Source organism: Caretta caretta, chromosome 1 (assembly GCF_965140235.1).
Source record: "Caretta caretta isolate rCarCar2 chromosome 1, rCarCar1.hap1, whole genome shotgun sequence".
Lineage (NCBI taxonomy): Eukaryota > Metazoa > Chordata > Testudines > Cheloniidae > Caretta > Caretta caretta.
Window position 1 is genome coordinate 349,559,784 of NC_134206.1, and position 14,117 is coordinate 349,573,900.

Below are 14,117 nucleotides of genomic sequence, written 5' to 3' on the forward strand. Positions count from 1 at the left end.
GCTACCATCACACCTTTACAATACTACTTCAGGCAAGGTCTTAGACGGTAATTGGTGACCCTCAGAAGAGGTGAAATGAAGAGGATGGAACCAGAGGACAGCAGATTCAGGACGGCATTTGAGAAGAGGATGTCGAAGGAGTGGGAATAGGCTCAAGGAGCTTGGAGGTGAAGGGAGGAGCAAGAGATACGGTCGTAGAAAGGCCAACGGGGTCAAGAGAGAGGACACAGTGCCCACATTTAAACCCCTTAAGGATTTTAGTCACAAGCTGGTTTCTAAAACCCACAGGTGGCAGCATTTCCTTTGCTCTGTCATGCAGGCACAAGTGACGTTTAAACGAGTTCTACCATCGCCAAAGACAAAGGACACCGAACGTGTTCTATTGTCAAAAGACAATATTCGCCAAAGACAAAGGACATCAAACGTGTTCCATTCCAAAGGACACCAAACGTGGGATACAAGCCCTTAAAAATAGTCATGTAGAACTGAAACAGTCTATTCTAAAATCTCTTTCCACATTTTTGACTGTCTGATAGTAACTGTTTCTTCAGGAAACATACAATGCATCTCAAGTGCAGGAGACAATTCCTCTGATAGGTTTTTTGCTTTTAAATTATTAAAAAGGAAAAATAATTTAGAGGAACCTATGTGAATCCCAAAGACTTCCATCCCTTGCTTACTACTATAGCAAGTCACAAAGGGTGGATAAGAGAATGCCCCCTATACTGATATTGAAGGCTATATAAATGGATTGTCTGGAGTTCCGTGTTTTGAGGTATGACATTACTTGCATAACAGGCAGGACCAGGAAATTGACAGTTTGTAATGCTCTACATACAGAGTTTGCTGAAGCAATGGCCAAAGGAAAGTAGGAAGAAGGTTGCTAGTGTGGGAGAGTGATACTGAACACAGAGAAGAACCAGTGACTTCTCATAACCTCAGCTGTACATAAGGTGTTTGGAATTTCATAAGGGATCTGGTTAGACCATATGTACATATCCTGGTGTCAGGCCCAGTTGAGGTAACCATGAACGCAATGTTGCCCCCAGGTGTTGCAAGGATATCAGACAGACCAACCTCTCCTGCCTAGTAAATTGGTAAATCTAATCAGTGATTTCCTGACATTTGGGCAGCCCCACACGCTCTTAAAAAGAGTCATTATTTCTATCATCCTGATAGGAGAGCCTTGGACCCAGTCAGAAGCCATGAAGGCATATCTCAGATCACCATTTTAGGTGAGGGAGTGATACCTTATTTATAAGGTTCAGATTTTGTCACGGTTATTTTTAGTAAAAGTCACGGGCAGGTCACGATCAATAAAAAAAATTCACAAAAAGAATACAGACTAACACGGCTGCTACTCTGAAAAATTCACAGAAACCCATGACCCGCCTGTGACCTTTACTAAAAAGAACAGGGAGTGGGGGTGATGACAAGCCAAAGTGGGGTGGGATGAGAGCCCAAGCCCCAGTGCGAGAGGGTGGAGGGGGTCCACCACCTGTCGACTGAGGCAGCTGACAACTCCGGCACCTCAGGTTGCAGAGCCCTTGACGGCTGACAGCCCCACAACTGAAGCAGAAAATGTCATGGAGGTCTCTGAAAGCCACGGAATCCACGATTCCGTGACATAATCTTATCCTTACTTATTTACTAGTACAAAAGAAAGGAAGAGGTCTCCAGACGCTGCAGGAAGGGCCTAAACTCCACAAGCTATTTAGGGCCATTTTTCTTTCCATATGCATGTTCATGGCAGGTTTCTCCCACATCACTTTTTACTATGTACTTTTCTGATGTGATTACACAACCCTTGCTAGGAACCAGTCTACTATACTACCGGGTCCACATGCACCACCAACTTTATAAAAAGGTGGGAAGGCTCCATCAGCTCTTTGTGATGTACTTTGAGCTCATGGGGGAGAAGCAGCAGGAAAGTGCCAAGTATTATTAGGGCATGGATTTTAATTAATCAGATGGTGACAGTGCAGTAATACACAGGGAAGTTTCTAAAGGCAGGGTGATACTGATTTATATCACAGCTGGTCGGCGAGTCAGATAGTCTAAAAACAGAGACCCTATTTCTGGAGTGGGGTGGGAAAAAGGGTTTGGTCACTGTGGTATCCAAGTGCTTGAGCTGATCGCACAGCTCGCGTGCACGTTTGTGTCACTTGCCTAGTGTGCAGAAGGCAGGGAGCATGGTCTAGTGGTTAGCACAGAGAAATGGGAACCAGCACTTTTGAGTTTCACATCTGACTTTGCCTTCACCAGAACACAATAGAAGTTTGTTACGTCACTTAATGTGCAACTGGAAGTAGCTCAGACACTAGGGTGATGACAGCAGTATAACAACCTATATGGAATAGAAATCCTTTAACCATCTGATATCAGGCACTCCATCTGTACTTGGGAAAAACCCCATCACTCATGCACTCAGGGAAGATTTACTATGTGAGAAGCATTTTGAGATCTTTGTCTGAAAGCTGCCAAATAGTATGGGAAATGAGAAAGATTCAGTTGAGAGCACAAATATATGTATCTAAGGCGATGTCTACACTGCGGGGACTATAGCACCATAGCTATGTGGCATAACCCACTATGTAGCGCACATGGAGCTTACAGCAACAGGAAGGTCTCTTCCATCGCTGTAGGACCACCAGCTCTCTGAGCAACAGTAGCTACATCTGCATCTATACCAGAGATTTTTCACAGCCCTGAGCGACATAACTAAGTTGACCTAACTTGTAAGTGTAGATCAGGCCAAAGTTGCAGTTTCTAGCTAAATATACTCTAGAGGAGCTCCATCTGACATGATAGCAAAACGGCGACCATAGGACCCACTCCATCAGGCTATAGAGATTTATACCTATTACTAAGTCACCTTCAAAATCACTGTCCTATCCGTAATAATCAAAGACCAGTAGAGCAAGATGATGCTACTTCCCAACTCTGTTTACGAGGCAGATTGTTAAATCAGAGCCATCCAGAAATAGCAGCAATTCAAACACCTCCAAAAAAAACAAAAACAAAAACAAAAACAAACCAGCAAGATGTTGAGAGGACACGGAAGTAAATTGAAAACATCAGCCAGATCTTCAGATGGAGGAACCTATTTGTCAATGTCCTACTGAAACAAGGAAGGGAAAATTAGGAGAAGTAGAACTGGGCAAAAAATTTTGACTGGAAAAAAATTTTTTTTGAAGAAAGATGCAGATTTGGGTTGATCAAAACTTTTCATGAAATTGGTACAGATTTGGGTGAATTGTTTCAGTCCAAAAAACAAAACAAAAACCCTAAAAAACTGAAAAGGTATAAAACATTTTATTTCAATATTTTCCAAAGAGAAATATTTAGAATTTGACTCAAAGAGACTGTTCTAAAATTACCTTTAGTTTTATTTTAAAAATTAAAAGAAAATAAAGCTCAATATCAAAGGAAATATTTGGTTTGAAGTGAAACAAAATGTTTCATTCGATCCAACATGATTTTTTTTTTTGAATTTTCAGAATTACCAGTTAACCAAAAAACAACTTATTTACACAGTTCTACTTTAAAATAGGCTTGATGGACCTGGCCTTTTCCTGTTCAGTTACTCTGCCTCTTTCAGAGGTATGCAGTGGCCTTATTTTATGAAGCAATGCAACATTAAATGTTCTCTTCAGTTTAAAAAAGTTTATTGACTTAGAGTTGATGTTAGAGCAGGGATGACCAAAGCAGGACTTTGCAGATCAAAACAGCTCAGTGTCACCCTTTAGCATAGTGACATCGCCTCTGGAGACTAGTCGTTACTGTATGCAATGACAGGTTTCAGAGTAACAGCCGTGTTAGTCTGTATTCGCAAAAAGAAAAGGAGTACTTGTGGCACCTTAGAGACTAACCAATTTATTTGAGCATAAGCTTTCGTGAGAGTGATCACTTTAGATAAGCTATTACCAGCAGGAGAGTGGGGTGGGAGGAGGTATTTTTTCATGCTTTGTGTGTATATAATAAGATCTTCTACACTTTCTACAGTATGCATCCGATGAAGTGAGCTGTAGCTCACGAAAGCTTATGCTCAAATAAATTGGTTAGTCTCTAAGGTGCCACAAGTACTCCTTTTCTGTATGCAATGAGCCATTTCATTCAGAATGAAGGCTGTTTGAATCACAAAGCAATATTGCACATTGGGAAAATGTAGTCTTCAGAGATTGCATGTTTAATATTAAAAGAGATGGGTGGCTGTAGTCAGCTTCACTTGATACAATTAGATATGATGCTCTGGCTCTTTTGGGGTAACGTTTGGACACTTTATTCAACTATGAAGTTATAATCACTGCATTTTTTGAGACAGTAAATGAACTGTATAACAGACATTAGCATCCCTTAGGTAACCATGCAAAGTTACACAAATACATTTGATCTAGTTAATGGTAATGTTCATTCTAGTTCAGCTTACAGTACACGCTCATAGGCCTTTTCTACACAACACACACTTTGTCAGGGTAGCTATACTGGGTGAGCCCCTTGCAGTAGACCCTTCTTATGCTGACAAGGAAGAGTTTTTCTGGTGAGATAGTAACACTACTTCCCTGAATGATCTCAGCTATGCCGATAGCAGCACCCTTGAATTGGCACAGCTGTGTTTACAGTGGGGGTTTTGCAGGCAAAGCTATGTCGGTGAGGCAGTGTGGTATTTTCCCCCTGCACGCCTGACCAACAATAACTATGCCAACACAACACAACATGTAGTCTTCATCTGGTGTTTCTGAGACAGCCCCAAATAATAACTGGTCGTGTTAGCAGTGGAATTATTCATTATGAGAACTCTTTCACCTCCCCACAATTCCTCCCAGATGAGCCCCACCTACATTTTGTAGCAGTTTATGGTTTCTTGCTCTCACTGACAGTCTATTCGATTTTTTATTCTTGATTTTTCTTGCCTTTTATTAAGTATGCATATACATATTTCATATGAGAAACTACTATTCTTTCCAGCTAATAAAGCAGAGTTCACGACTTGCGTATGAATGACACTGATACTGATCTCCTTTGCAAAGTGCTTTGAGATCTACTGATGAAAAGTGCCATAACAGAGCTGGACATTATTATGATGTTATTTAGGTGGCAGAGCTCTTTAAACCCTATAACAGTGGATTCCAGAACAATGTGCTTTTCATTTTTTTTTTTTTTTTTAGGCAAATTCATTCAAGCCAGACAGACAAATTCTAATAAACTGACTACTAAGGTCATTTGTAGTCTAAGTGAACAGTTTTAAAGAAAATTAACTTTATTTCACGCAGTTGCTGCTCCCCCCCCCCCCTTTTTTTCTTCTTCTTCAGGGAGGGAGGATATGTTTGTGTTTGGTTTTGTTATTTAATTTCTTCCCCCAACATCTACAGCACCTTCTAATCCCCCAGGTTTTCCCATTTCCCAGCTCTTGGAAATCTTCCACCCCCAACCCAGCAATTGTGAAGATCATGAACACTATATTTGCATCTTTCAAACCTATTGTGTTATTCTTGTGGAGGGTCCCTTCAGATGAAACCAGTCCTAGTGGAAAATCACATTAGACAGACGTTTCTGCTGGAAACCATCAAACAGCGGTCAGCAAGTTTGTTTCTGTCTCTGCAGTTAAGCAGTTATCTATTTTGCATCCAGGAAGGCCATGTCTACACTACCCCTACCAGCAGGACAGTGGGGTGGGAGGAGGTATTGTTTCATATTCTCTGTGTATATATAAAGTCTGCTGCAGTTTCCACGATATGCATCCGATGAAGTGAGCTGTAGCTCACGAAAGCTCAAGCTCAAATAAATTGGTTAGTCTCTAAGGTGCCACAAGTACTCCTTTTCTTTTAGCAAAATTTATGTCGCTCAGGGATGTGAAAAAACACACCCCTGAGCAACATAAGTTTTGCAGGAATAAGCACTCATGTGCACAGCGCTACGTCGGCGGGACACGTTCTGCCGACATAGCTCCCGCCGCTCATTTAGGTGATTTTATGTTGACAGGAGAGCTCTCTCCCATTGGCATAGAGAGGCTACACGAGTGATCTTACAGCGGCATGGCCGTATCAGTACAGCTGTGTCACTGTACGATCGCTTGTGTAGACATGACCTATCACTATGATGCCAATGAAGACATTTCCTGATTGTTGTAGTTCAGTCCAAAAGTATTTGACGAAGTATTTTGACATCAAGGCAATTTTTGACCCACCCAAAAAAAAAAAAAAAAAGCAGCCCCTCTCTACACCCTGTGCAGCTGCTTAATATCTTTTTAAATCAGGGGGTTCTTTGATGTAAATTCAACTGCAATCAAACAGAACTAGAAGAATAACAAGCCTACAGGAGGACAAAACCAAACTACTAACTAATCTGAAAAACTCATAAAAGAGTTGAGGCTGCCAGCAAGGAGGAGGAAACTGATCCTCTTAAGCATGAAGTCTACAGGATGTTGAGCAAACAACCACACGGATTAAACTGAGGCCTTGCCTACCACATGAAAGTTTTTGGTATAATTGAAGGAGTGAATGTGAACGGATATAACTGACATAAGCCCTTGTGTGGATGCTCTATTTCATATGAGAGAGACTTTTTTCAGCTTAGCTTATATCACTTGGGAAGGGGTTTATGCTCGTACTGCAACAAGTGTCAAAACCGGGGGAGGGGAGTGGGGCATAGACCTACATAGCTATACCTGTATAACTGGCTTTCCCAGATAGACAAGTCCTGAGAATATTTCAACCTCACCTCCTTACCACTGAACTATTACTACTTCAGCTGCTGTAGGAAGTGTGTGAGGTCGGGATACTGAAAGGGGAGGTATGCAAGAAAGGATTTCAGCCTTAAGACATGGACCACAATATGAAGTTTGAGAAGCACTATGCTAAGCAAGATAGTTATGGTTGACATTTAAATTGCCATTATGTTTCAGAGTTAAACACTCCATGAAAGGTAACTGGGCAGGTTATTGTTCTAGTCTGTGGATGCAGCATGGCGTCGGGCCAAATTCCGAATGTTTTCTTCAGCTTTATAATTAGAGGCTAGAAACTACTCTGTAAGTATTAAAACGCTTAAATTTTCAAAAAACACTGGAAATACAGAAAAATGCACAGGAAGACACCACTTGCCTAGAAATATCACACAGATTTCCAAAGCCCCAGCAGTAACTAAAATCAGAAAGCCCCAAAAGATTTTGGGTTTTGAAACATTTGTTATAACTAGGGGTCGATTAATCGCAGTTAACTAAAAAAATTAACTGTGATTAAAAAAATTAATCGCAATTAATCGCACCGTTAAACAATAGAATGCCAACTGAAATTTATTAAATTTTTTTGGATGTTTTTCTACATTTTCAAATATACTGATTTCAATTACAACACAGAATACAAAGTGTACACTGCTCACTTTATATTATTTTTTATTACAAATATTTGCACTGTAAAAATTATAAACAAAAGAAACAGTATTTTTCAATTCACTTTATACAATACTGTAGAGCAATCTCTTTATCGTGAACGTGCAACTTAAAAATGTAGATTTTTTTGGGTACATAACTGTACTCAAAAACAAAACAATGCAAAACTTTAGAGCCTACAAGTCCACTCAGTCCTACTTCTTGTTTAGCCAATCGCTAAGACAAACAAGTTTGTTTACATTTACAGGAAATAATGTTGTCCACTTCTTATTTACAATGTCACCAGAAAGCGAGAACAAGCATTCGCTTGGGACTTTGGTAGCCGGCACTTCAAGGTATCTACATGCCAGATATGTTAAACATTTGTATGCATTTTCATGCTTCAGCCACCATTCCAGAGGACATACTTCCATGCTGATGATGCTCATTAAAAAAATAATGCGTTAATTTATCACTGAACTCCTTGGGGGAGAATTGTATGTCTCCTGTTCCATTTTACCAGCATTCTGCCATATATTTCATGTTATAGCAGTCTCAGATGATGACTCAGCACGCTGTTCATTTTAAGAACACTTTCACTGCAGATTTGACAAAACGCAAAGAAGGTACCAATGTGAGATTGTTAAAGATGGCTACAGCACTTGACCCAAGATTTAAGAATCTGAAGTGCCTTCCAAAAATCTGAGGGATGAGTTGTGGTACATGCTTTCAGAAGTCTTAAAAGAGCAACACTCTGATGCGGAAACTACAAAACCCAAACCACCAAAAAAGAAAATCAACCTTCTGCTGGTGGCATTTGACTCAGATGATGAAAAAGAACATTTGTCAGTCTGCACTGCTTTGGACTGTTATTTGGACAGTTATCGAGCAGAAGCCATCATCAGCATGGACGCATGTCCTCTGGACTAGTGGTTGAAGCATAAAGGGACATATGAATCTTTAGCGCATCTGGCATGTAAATATCTTGCGACACCAGCTATAACAGTGCCATGAGAACACTTGCCCTCACTTTCAGGTGACATTGTGAACAAAAAGTGGGCAGCATTATCTCCTGCAAGTGTAAACAAACTTGTGTGTCTGAGCGATTAGCTGAACAGGACTAGGTGGACTTGTAGGCTCTAAAGTTTTCCATTATTTTATTTCTGAATGCAGGTTTTTTGGAACATAATTCTACATTTGTAAGTTCAACTTTCATGTCAAAGAGATTGCATCACAGTACTTGTATGAGGTGAATTGAAAAATACAATTTATTTTGGTTTTTTACAGTTCAAATATTTGTAATAAAAATAAATACAAAGTGAGCACTGTACACTTTGTATTCTGTGTTATAATTGAAATCAATATATTTGAAAATGTGGAAAACATCCAAAATATTTAAATAAATGGTATTCTATTATTAAACAGTGCGATTAATTGTGAGTAATCGCTTGACAGCCGTAGTTATAACATGCAAAGATGCTACAGACCCTGTAATATAGACGGGCCTTAGAGACATATACTTGTGGTCTCAACTAAATTTTTCTTATTTCCCATACTATTTGGCAGCTTTTAGCCAAGGACCTCAAAATGCTTCTCACATGGTAAATCTTCCCCGAGAGCATGAATGGTGGGGTTATTCCCATATACAGGTGGAATGCCTGACATCAAATGGTTAAACCATTTCATATAGGTTATTAAGCTGAAAATTGATTAGAAACCATTCTCTAATTGAGCCAAAATGTGGCGCTTGATCCAGGAGTTGAGTGTGGAAAAACTAGCCAGCAGCAAGGGTTGCAGGAGAACTGTTCTCTACAGCTTTCATTACAAAAAAGTCTCTATTATGCGGGCTAAGAAAACCTCCAAAAATGGGAATGTAATGGAGCAATGTCTGTCTGAATTTGCAGAGAGCTTGAAGCAATAGTTCTCAAACGTGAACTGTCCCTGTCACTTCAGTGGGTGCTAACTCAAATGCCAGTGGTGACATTTAAAATGTCCACATTGTTTACTATTTCACTGTTCATCAAAATATATCAAAGGAGCCTTGGCTCGCCCAATGTTAAAAAAAAACATGCTAGCCTGCTGTAATTGACCTTAACACCACACATTTTTTTGCCCATCAAGAGGATTATTAGAGATGAACACTTTAAATCAATGTACTTTCCATCATTTAAATTTACTTGAGGAATTTCACTCAGCCTGGTTCAAAAAAAAAATTTTTTTTTTAAATAAATGCTAACTTTTTTGTCTACCCCTTTGGAAGATTCCTGTAATTAATGATCGTTTTATGAATGAAAACTGAATTTGAATATAGAAAAAGGCTTGAGAGATAATTTAGACAATTCATGCTGAACCCCACTATGTCTGCGTGCACACACCCTCAGAGCACACTCCTAACACATCTGCTCCATATCTCTCTAAAGAAAACAGACACTGGATAGAGACAGAAGCCTGGGGAACACAGGTGTACACTCTGATTTTGAAGTGGTAGGCAGAAATGAGCAATGAAGAGTGATAAAATACAGCAGTGCAGGCTTTGCTCTCTGTCCCTGCCAAAATACTCACTAAAAATCCTCTTTTACTGTTGAGTTACATAACCAGACCCTCATTTTTAATTATAACAGACTTTAACATTTTAGAAAAATATTCAAAGGGACGAAATATGCCTTTGAATGGTTCATCATATAACATGTATGCCAAGAAGCTATCATGATATTATCTTTTTTTTTTAAAAAAAAAATCTTGTTTTCTAGAAACCAGCACTGCTTCACCATCAGATCAGTGCACAACATTTTCTTCCCACATAAGCAGAGGTAGGAGATTTATATTTTACAAAAATGAGACAGAAGGAAGCTTTCGCATTCAGAACCGAGGCTGAGTCACAAATATGGTAAAAACACAATAGTTAAGGGAAGAGTTCAGCTACTATCTTGTGGTGGTCTCCAGTGTTTTCCATAAGTTATTTAATAATTTTTTGTGAGGCATGTAATAATCCTAAAAAAAGATCAAACCAATAAGTCATTGGTAGCCACTGTTGAGGTGGGAAGCCATTTGTAATTCAGATTGTTCAATTAGCCCGGCCCTTTCCCAAACAAAATAATTGGGCGAAGTGAAAGAATCATCCAGTCAGAGGCAAACGAGTGATGTTCAACAGGACTCACATGGTATGTATGAGAGATAGGCAGGGACTCCATGAACATGAGTGGCAGCGTTTGGTGGCCAAACTGCAACATCCTGTGAAAGACGTTCATTTCTACCATCCTTTAAAACGGAATACTAGGCTTTACAAATTATATTGAGTGGAGAGAAAGAGGGCTAACAATTGTCAGCACCCTTTCAAGATCTGCCTTAAGCAAGTGTAATACCAATGATTAGTTGGCAATTCACAAGCCATCTTGGACTCCATTCCTCTTCCTCCAAACCCACTTAAGACAGAGTCAGCTACCTAACCAATATCTTCCCCTCCCAGCAATGAGAACAGAGGGCAAGAAAACTTAATACCCAACTCACTATCCTACTTTTTACTTAGATACAAGATGATTTAATGTCTGGATATTGAAGATAGACAAAAACAGATTGGAAATAAGGCGTAAATTCTTAACAGTGAGAGTAATTAACCACTGGAACAATTTACTGGGGGGTGGTGGGGGTGGATTCTCCATCACTACAATTTTTAAATCAAGACCGGATGTTTTTCTAAAAAACTCTGATCTAGGAATTATTTTGGGAAAGTTCTCTGGCCTGTGTTACGCAGGAGATCAGACCAGATGATTACAATGGTCCCATCTGACCTGGGGATCTATGAATTGCAGGACCAACTCCATTCAGAGCCCTGAAAATTAAGAGACCTTAAATTTGGCCCTATAATGTTCGATGGGAAGCCACTATAAAGAGCAAAGCACTGGCTGACACACTCTCAGCAGCTAGTGCTACTGAAGAGGCACAAGGCTGCATTCTGCACTAATTGAAGCTTAAAAAAAAAAAAAGTAAGTGTTGGGGGTGCCATAGCGAGTACATTGCAATATTCTAACCTGGAGTTTACAAAGCCAAGGATCTCTGTGACACACCCCATGTTTGCTTAATAAGATGTGACACAGACTTCTGGTTAGTTGACTATGACATTTTTGGTGGCTGTCACTGAGAGTCCTGCAGGCTACCAACCAATTTGACACTCTTTGTGAAGACCCCTTCAGTACAGATCCTATAATATACAATCTAATCACATCAAACAAGACAGGACCCTGAGGAAGGTAACATTAGGCAAACAGGTTTCAGAGTAACAGCCGTGTTAGTTTGTATTCGCAAAAAGAAAAGGAGTACTTGTGGCACCTTAGAGACTAACCAATTTGAGCATATGCTTTCGTGAGCTACAGCTCACTTCATCCGATGAATTGGATGATTCATGGGTTAGTCTCTAAGGTGCCACAAGTACTCCTTTTCTATTAGGCAAACAGGGGCAGGGGAGGAAGGAACAGACAAACCAACACTGTGGTGGTTTGACTGACACAGTACGTGCATCATGTTTCCTTTTAAAAATTAAGTTAATGTAGTGGACTAGCATAGGGGAGTGGGCCACTTTTACATGTTTCCTCTCATAACCCTGTTGGCAGAATTCTTACTTTGCTTAAAGAGAATAGTAATGTTGCTGTCCCCTCCCAAATCCCTTATTTGTTCCCTGTGTTATTAGTGAGTAGGTAATTGGCAATGATAATTTTGACTTCACAGAGAAGTTCAGTGTAGAGTTAATTGGTTGAATCTTCTGGCACTAAGCACACATTCCTGGCAGCAGAATGCCTGCAACAGATTCCATTTTTTATTCAGCTTTTTCATGCTTCTTGTAGTTTTGACTTCAACTGCCCAAGTATGGAATCTGTTTTCATTGAGCTTTTCTACCAAATAGGGAATACCTCCTCTGTTTCTTATCCTGTTTGTAACGTCAACATCATCTGGAGTTTAATATCCCCTCCATGCGCTCAACCCTGCACAGTAAACAGTCATGTTTGCTTTGCATTAGGCACTGAATATCACACTGGCATTTTGTTCACACATGCTGTTGTGGTAAGCTAACCAAGGGGATTTTTGTAGAACAGTCCTGTGGGCAGCAGGCATCTGACCTGGCTGTTGGAGAGCAGGCTGCAGTGTTTCAGCTGTACCCATCAACAGTTGACCGCTAAATTACTTTTTGTGGCTTTCCAATGGCTTTAATTACAGATCAGCCTCTTACAACAAAACTGGTTTCTGAAACAAGTCTCAGTGTATTTGCAATTTAATGTTACTCCTTCTTTAGCGACTGTCACAGGGCTTGGTCGCTACAGGCTGCTGCTTCTTCAATATCTTTGTGAAGCTACTGGAGAAAACCGTGAGAAAATATGAAGTATGCCATCAATATGCCAAAGATGCTCAGCTCTACATCAGCCTCTCATAAGGCCCTGGCAAAACTACGAATGAACTTTCTAACATCTCATGAATGAAAGCCATCTAGCTTATGATTTAGCAGATCAGACTGATATAGTGCTTCCCCATTCTTTGAAGAACTCACAAAAAGAATGCAGCTGCCCTCACCAGAGGGTACTTGCCTACCTTTCAGAGAAGCTCTCAGTATCAGCATTCTAGCTATATCCTCCTCTACTCTCAAATAGCAATAGTAGCGAGAAACACCTTTCGCCTTGGACAGGCCATGAGACTGTGTTGGTCTGAATCAGCGCAATGGTCAGCTATCTTTGTTACATGAAAGCTACACTAGAGCACCATGCTCTACCTACGGCTAGTCTTGAAGGTCACTTGGAAGTTTCAGGTGGTGCAAAAGGCAGCTGCCTACCTTTTAGGTACGTTCTACTGATGGGAGTATATTACAACTGAACTCTAGATTCCACACTGGCTGTCAATTCATGACCAGAGGAAATCTGATGAGCTGGGTTGGCATCTATGAAGCTGTACATGGTCTAGATCCGTGGTTTTCAGCCAGGGGCAGGCGTAGCCCTAGGGGTACACAGAGGAATTCCAGGGGGTACATGAACTCATCTATATATTTGCCTAGTTTTGCAACAGGATATATAAAAAGCACTAGCGAAGTCAGTACAAACTAAAATTTCATAGAATGACTTGTCTAAACTGCTCTATATACTATACACTGAAATACAAGTATGATATTTATATTCCAATTGATTTTATAATAATTATACGATAAAAATGAGGAAGTCAGCAATTTTTCAGTAATAGTGTGTTGTGACACTTTTGTATCTTTATGTCTGATTTTGTAAGCAAGCGGTTTTTAAGTGAGGTGAAACTTGGGGTACGCAAGTCAAATCAGACTCCTGAAAGGGTATAGTAGTCCAGAAAGGTTGAGAGCCACTGGTCTAGATCGCTTCCTTCCCTATGCTTCACTGTAACAACTGTACTTTTACACATGCTCTTGTTATGTGTTCAAAGAGTGACATTGGTGAGAGCAGAGAAAAGGGCGGTTTCTTTGGAGAGCACTCACCTCAATAATTCAATTCCGTCAGACACCATGAGTCCATATTTGGCCATGTTTAGAGGAAGAATGGAAGACAAATATTGTTCATGCTTCCCATCAAGTGCAAGTTTTGGAATCTTCTAACAGTAGGGCTCCTTGATGCCTTTATGGAGTCTGCCAATCATGATGGGTTGGCTGTTATGGAGGATCAAAAGGTATATACAGTTTCACATTCTGGGGAATATGTATTTGGCATCATTCTAACCTATGGAAAGTGTACCCAGAATCCAGGGCGATGAT

General features: G+C 40.1%; 1 protein-coding gene across 3 annotated transcripts in view; it reads right to left on the reverse strand.

The window, feature by feature from the left end:
* NRF1 (nuclear respiratory factor 1) overlaps positions 1-14,117 on the reverse strand; it is a 106,578-nt gene that overhangs the window by 78,230 nt on the left and 14,231 nt on the right. The window contains exon 2 of one of the 3 annotated variants that reach the window (XM_048836740.2): positions 13,845-14,012. The exons of the other annotated variants lie outside the window; for them this stretch is intronic. The gene's annotated coding sequence lies outside the window, so the exon portion shown is untranslated. The remainder of the gene's footprint in view (positions 1-13,844; positions 14,013-14,117) is intronic. 3 annotated transcript variants of the gene reach the window in all.